The sequence below is a fragment of the Giraffa tippelskirchi genome, chromosome 4 (assembly GCF_054371585.1).
Source record: "Giraffa tippelskirchi isolate mGirTip1 chromosome 4, T2T-mGirTip1v1.2.pri, whole genome shotgun sequence".
Classification (NCBI taxonomy): domain Eukaryota; kingdom Metazoa; phylum Chordata; class Mammalia; order Artiodactyla; family Giraffidae; genus Giraffa; species Giraffa tippelskirchi.
In genome coordinates this window covers 68,991,868-68,999,391 of record NC_137278.1, presented here as the reverse complement: position 1 = coordinate 68,999,391, position 7,524 = coordinate 68,991,868, and positions in this window count along the sequence as shown.

The window sequence follows — 7,524 nt, the reverse complement described above, 5'->3', positions numbered from 1 at the left end:
TTAACCACTTAAATTGCTATTATGTCCCCAGCTAGTTCATATTTATTACGCTTTTATTAATTTTGTTTGGTAATACTTTATATAGAAATTTTGCACCTAAATTCATAAGGAGAATGGCCTATAATTTGGGAAGAAAGTAGATAATGCTATCTTTATAAAATGGAACGAGAATTTTTTCATTTTTCCCTATTTTGTGGGTGGACTTACGTAATGCTGGTATTGTTTTTCATTAAATGCTTGGTAGAATATACACTAATGAGGCCACTTAAGCTAAGTCTTTATATTTTTTCATTCATATAGGATCCTTACAGATGTTCTATTCTTTCCTGGTATTAGTAAATCTTATCCTCCTCCCTTTTTATCTTCATAATTCATCATAGGGAATTATCAATTCTAATCATCTTTCCTAAGAATCAATGTTTCTCTTTTTTTACTCTTTGTTGTGTATTTGTTTTCCATATAATTGAATTTGATTTTAAAGTTTACCTTTCACGTAGTTTCTTTGTTTCTAATGCACTCATTTTCTAATTTCTGGCCAAATTCTTAAGATAGATATTTATAAACTTAATTGTCACTTTCTTCTTTTTTAATGTCTTCTTTGGAGATTATACATTTTCTTCTTAGCTGCACGCCACACATTCTGATATGTGGGATTTTCATTATGATTCAGGTAAAACTATCTTTTTAATTTCTGTGATTTTACTTTTGACCCATAGATACTTAGAACCATATGGCAACTTTCAAACATTGGAAGATTTTTTTCATAATATTATGTATTCACAATTCATGCATATATCAATTTTTTTAGGTCTGAAAAGAATGTTTCCTCCAAAAGTGTTGTGCATGAGTATTCTGACTGTTGATTAAATCAGGTTTATTCAGTGTATAATTCATATAGTACATATTCTTCATGTTCTGTGAAATTTTCTCTATGCATTTTTTATAAATAAGCAAATATTTTTTTATATTTTGATATATGTTGCCATTACATATACACATATATTAATATAACTTCTTGATTAAAATATATTTATTTATTCCTGTTAGATGAATGCTTTAATAATAAAAATGCTATATCTCTTTTTATCTCTATTACTGCTGCTGGTCATAAAGTTTATTTTGTCAGATATCCTTGGAACTAGTCCAGTTTTGTTTGGATTAGTTTTTGTAAAATGTCTCTTTTTGAAATATTTTTAGTTTAACTTTTCTATATATTTATTTTTAAATGCTTCAATTATGTTTTAAAATTCTATATGACAATCATGTAATGGAGTTCACTGTCTACTTAAAATAATTTTGTAATTGCCCTACCTAGTCTGTGCTTTCTTTTCCCCTCCTTTTTTGAATATATTGGATTAGTCAATTTTTTTTGTATTATTTAACATTTTACCCGTAGCAACTTCTAGTGGATTCTGTGGAATACAACATGCACGCTTAACTTCAGTTCAGTTCAGTTCAGTTGCTCAGTCGTGTCTAACTCTTTGCGACCCCATGAATCACAGCACGCCAGGCCTCCCTGTCCATCACCAACTCCCAGAATTTACCCAAACTAATGTCCATTGAGTCGGTGATGCCATCCAGCCATCTCATCCTCTGTCATCCCCTTCTCCTCCTGCCCCCAATCCTTCCCAGCATCAGGGTCTTTTCCAATGAGTCAGCTCTTCGCATGAGATAGCCAAAATATTGGAGTCTCATCTTCAACATCAGTCCTTCCAATGAACACCCAGGACTGATCTCCTTTAGGATGGACTGGTTGGATCTCCTTGCAGTCCAAGGGACTCTCAAGAGTCTTCTCCAACACCACAGTTCAAAAGCATCAATTCTTTGGCACTCAGCTTTCTTTATAGTCCAGCTCTCATATCCATACATGACTACTGGAAAAACCATAGCCTTGACTAGACGGACCTTTGTTGGCAAAGTAACATCTCTGCTTTTTAATATGCTGTCTAGATTGGTCATAACTTCCCTTCCAAGAGGTAAGTGTCTTTTAATTTCATGGCTGCAATGACCAACTGCAGTTATTTTGAGGCCCCAAAAAATAAAGTCAGCCACTGTTTGCACTGTTTCCCCATTTATTTGCCATGAAGTGATGGGACTGGATGCCATGATCTTAGTTTTCTGAATGTTGAGCTTTAAGCCAACTTTTTCACTCTCCTCCTTCAACTTCATCAAGAGGCTCTTTAGTTCTTCTTCACTTTCTGCTGTAAGGGTGGTGTCATCTGCATATCTGCGGTTATTGATATTTTTCCCAGCAATCTTAATTCCAGCTTGTGCTTCCTCCAGCCCAGCGTTTCTCATGATGTACTCTGCATATAAGTTAAATAAGCAGGGTGACCATATACAGCCTTGATGTACTCCTTTTCCTATTTGGAACCAGTCTGTTGTTTCATGTCCAGTTCTAACTGTTGCTTCCTGACAAGCATTCAGGTTTCTCAAGAGGCAGTCAGGTGGTCTGGTATTCCCATCTCTTTCAGAATTTTCCACAGTTTATTGTGATCCACACAGTCAAAAGGCTTTGACATAGTCAATAAAGCAGAAGTAGATGTTTTTCTGGTACTCTCTTGTTTTTTCAATGATTCAACTGATGTTGACAATTTGATCTCTGGTTCCTCTGCCTTTTCTAAATCTGGCTTGAACATCTGGAAGTTCACGGTTCACGTATTGCTGAAGCCTGGCTTGGAGAATTTTGAGCATTACTTTACTAGCATGTGAGATGAGCGCAATTGTGCGTTAGTTTGAGCGTTCTTTGGCATTGCTTTCTTTGGGATTGGAATGAAAACTGACCTTTTCTAGTCCTGTGGCAACTGCTGAGTTTTCCAAATTTGTTGGCATATTGAGTGCAGCACTTTCACAGCATCATGTTGTAGGATTTGAAATAGCTCAACTGGAATTCCATCACCTCCAAGAGCTTTGTTCGTAGTGATACTTCCTAAGGCCCACTTGACTTCACATTCCATTTTCCTGCTTAGGGTCTTCTTAAATCTGTGAACTGAGATTATTCATAAATTTTGGACAATTCTTGGCTTGTTTCTAATCACATATTGCTTATTTCCAATTATCTCTCCACTTCTTTGCTTGAACTGTAATTTCATATATGTTCGATAATTTCACCACATTCTGTGTATCAAGTTATTTTTCTTTCTCTCTTCTACTTTTCTTTCTATGGTTTAGTCTTGATATTTCTATTGCCTTAATATTGAGGTTACTAAAATATTCTTCTGCTAATTCTCACCTAACCTCATTTAAGTTTTGTTTTGTTTTTAATTTACTTAGATGGTTTTTCCTAATCAAAATACACTTATCTTCTGTTAAATAGTGTTACTAATCAACTCTTGGCTGCCTCAGTTGCTCTCTGAGGCTTATAAACATGTTTTAAGCTTTTTCTAATTGTTTTTGATGGGCCTGTTAGTCTATATAAACCATTCCATCTTCAGTGAAAGTGGAACCTCAAAGACTGTCCCGTCTCTATAGTATTAAAAAAAAGTCATGGCATGTCAAGGGAAGTATCTGTAAACTAGACTTTTGGAAATATATAAAGACATGTCTATATTCATACCAAGGCTTCATTCTTCATCCAATAGGTACAGAGGGTAGAATGTTTATCCTCATAGAATAGCTAGCTTTATGCAGAATTTCTTCTTCTAGCATCAAATTAATCCCATGTGCAAATAGACAAGCTTTTCATTATATTTGAAAAATTTGAAACATTTTAAATGCATGCAAATGAGGCAGAGTTGTCCGATGTGTATATTATTCACATATGCCTAGATGCATAGAATGATTTCCTCTAACGTATAAATCATGAATGCATTTGACTTTACCATTAAAACAGAATTGTTATACAACATTATCATGGTTATCATTACTCGGCTTTTTTCAAAAAGCATTCATCAGTTGAGTAAGAACGAGCATGCATTTTTCCATTTTGTCTTGCATTATTCCTCAAATTAATCTAGAAAATTCTACCAAAAAAATTGTAATTCCTTTGAAAATATTATCTCCAGGGTAGATAGATTATAGAATAACTATGTCCAGAATTATAGGCAAGATATTTTGAAATTTTCAACTTGTTGGTAATTTTTTTCAAAACAATTGAGGCAAGCCTATAGCATTTGCTTCCTGAGGACAGTAATTAAGACTAGCTTGTTCACCTCTCCTCAGGATCTCACAGAGTGTCTACCACATGGTAGGTATACAGTAAATACTTCTTTTTAAATAAATGAATAAAAGGAAGAATGACTAGCTAATCCTTTAATAAAATATTATTAGTTAAGTTTGGGGTAAAGTTTAAGTAAATATATGACATAAATAGTATTCATTTTTCCCTCAAAATTATCAAAAATATTTTAGGCAAAGGAAATAATTCCATACTCTTAGATACTTCAAAAAGTTGCTATTTATTTATTTTCCTGAAATGGACTGTTTCTGGTAAAAAATGTTTACTTTCTTAAACTAGGAAAAATTATATATGGCATATATAAAATTTTCATACAAATTTATGATAAAAATGTTTTCTACAGTAATTTATGCATTCTTGTGTACTCAGCTGTGTCCGACTCTTTGCAACCCTATGGACGGACTATAGCCTGCCAGACTCCTCTGTCCATGAATTTTCCAGGCAAGAATATCGGAGTGGGTTGCCATTTCCTACTCCAGCGGATCTTTCCGACCCAGGGACTGAACCTGCGTCACCTGCTTCTCCTACTTGGCAGGAGGATTCTTTACCACTGCACCACCTGGTTAACGAGCCAGTTAAATTTTTAAGAACTTATTGTAGTACTCTTCAAATTTTTTGAAAAAGCATTTGAACAATAGCATTATGAAGCTTGAAATGACGTAAGTAGTCTTTCTGCTCATTTCTCCACCACTGTATAGGACAATATTATAAATACTTTCTTAAAATACCAACTTCAACTTTAATGTCTCTGAAAATTTTACTATATAAAATGAAATTATATGATGCAATTAAGGGCTTTATAATCCTCATAATGCAAAGCAGAAATTTCCTTTAAGTAGGTCCCAACTCAAAAACTTTCCTACTGACATTGATATGAATATATATATATTTTAAATGATCACTATTATAACCTCTGCATGCAGATAAAATAGTCTCATCATAGAACAGTGCACTTTTTTTATAGGAAGATAAAAGGACCTTAGATTGTATTTCTAGTGATAATTTCTATCAAAATATTGGTGAATCTCTCCACTGCAAATCGTACTCAGCTGCAAACTTGCTCTTTTTTCTTTTGGAGACTTTTAGAGATTTTTGCCAATGTATTGCAGTATCATCACAAAGATTACTTTCTCAATTAACTAAACCCTGGCTCCTTCAGCTGTGTTCAAAAGACTAACCTTAAGTTTATGCTTCAGATTTCTTATTACTTTTTAGTCTGCAAATCTATGCCATGTTTGAACAGTTTTCAAAAGATCCCTGCCATGTGTAGGTTTTAAACAAGCTGTTTTAGTTTAATGAAGACAATAGTAAAACTCTGCAATAGTAAAAGAACCAGTGTGACAAAATCTGCTTCTCTGAGTGTACTGTCACAACAAGTATTTAGTAGACAATCAAATACTTGGCTTGAGTTTCTTCTTTTTGGTCATGGGATTTCAAACAGATTTTCTTCAGAGAAACTATCGGTCCAAAATATGATAATAAGAGCAAATCGAACCTCTGAAGACATTATTAGTTGCTGAGGAGAGAACTATAATTTGATCAACTCAGAATTATTGTAATTTTTTGCTTTATACTCAAAGCTGGATATACACACTCTAGTTTATCATGTTTGATGTTTGTTTTCGTTTTTCCTTAACATATCCTCCTCTCCACCTTATCTCATTATTTAGTATATTAGTTAATTTTTTAAAAAAATATTGACCAAACCATATTTTTAGGGCATGCCCACTTCATTCTCAATCTCAGAGAACATAAGTTCATTTGGCTTCATTACATAATGGATCTGACTAAATTTGGGGAGCAAAATTGATCTTACCTCCAGGCAGAAGCATATTTACCTAGGAGATGCAGTTGGAGGGAAACAATTCACTGTGCTTGGATGTTAACATGCTTTTAAATAATGGAGTATTTCCATTTTGCATGACGCAGAGAAGCATATCTGTAACTACAGTCAGGTATCTGCCTCTTATCCAAAAATAAAGGTGGTGCTGAAAAACTCAGTAATTAAAATAAACAGTATTTTAATGCACTATTTTAAAAAGATAAAAGTAATGCAAAACTATCCATGATGAATAAAAAATAAAATTTAAAATTAAGGGATCAGGATCGCATTTCTTTTAAGTATTACTTACTTTATTTCAAAATTCAATATGGCTTAGCAGAGCTCTGTATCTTGTTTTTATCACTTTTCCTTTCTTTTTCTTAAATTGCCCCTTAGTTTTTGCACCCCAGGCAAGAACTTTATTCATTTTATTTTAGCCTTGGCCCTGCACTGGAGACTCTCTTTTGTTACTACTGAAAGTTAAAATTCCAAAAATACAGAAGAAAATTCAAACTACATAATATTTTTTCCTTTTTGTTTTAAGGACAGAATTTGATAACATCATTTTGCTATGCATCTCAACCTGTAAAGCTGAACATTATTTACTTACTTACAGATATCCACAATCATCTTTGTACACCCTTGCAACTAGATCCATAATATGTATAAGGTGGGAAATCTATCAATCTATACTTTATAGTAAATACCAAGTGATTTTCTTTCAGATTTTCTGATACTGCTTGGAGAAACATTTGACCAAACTCTAGCAACCGTTCACTGTTACTTGTGTCTTTCCTGGCAGTGGTCTCTTTGTGACCCCCATGGACTATAGCCCACCAGGATCCTCTGTCCATGGGGCTTTTCATCAAGAATACTGGAAGGAGGTACCATTTCCTCCTCCAGGGGATCTTCGCAGATCAGGGATCAAACCCTCATCTCCTGCTTTGTCAGGCAGATTCTTTACAACTGAGCCACCTGGGAAGCAACATGATTAAAAAAAAAAAAAAAGCCTGAGTCTGTGCCTAGTTACATTCAAAACAATGCCAAAATAATTTTAATAGAAACAGTATTCTTACATCTTTTCAAGTTTTCATGGGACTTTCACAGCTATGTGACTTTTATTAAGTTGTACAATTTAGGAATTTAAATTAGAATATATTTGTTATGCTGAAAATGATGATAATCGGTAAATGTTATGCTTAGTTGATTTGGAATTTGATTTTATTTACTATGTGGGAAATTTACCATTTCAACTATTTTGCCACTTAAAAAATTAATACTTGAATAAGAATATATTGCATAATGTAGATCTACATGTTTATAAATACACCTACAAATTCTTACAATGAGAACTTATAATCTCTTGAAGAGTAAATGTAAGTTTTGTAACTTCTATGTCTTTTCATATTGTATCAGCTTATTAGTGTTTATGACAATCATGTTCCAGGAACTACACACATTGAAATCACCTGGACTGTTCAGTACAATACAGATTCCTGAGTGTACTCCAATATCTCGTGATTTG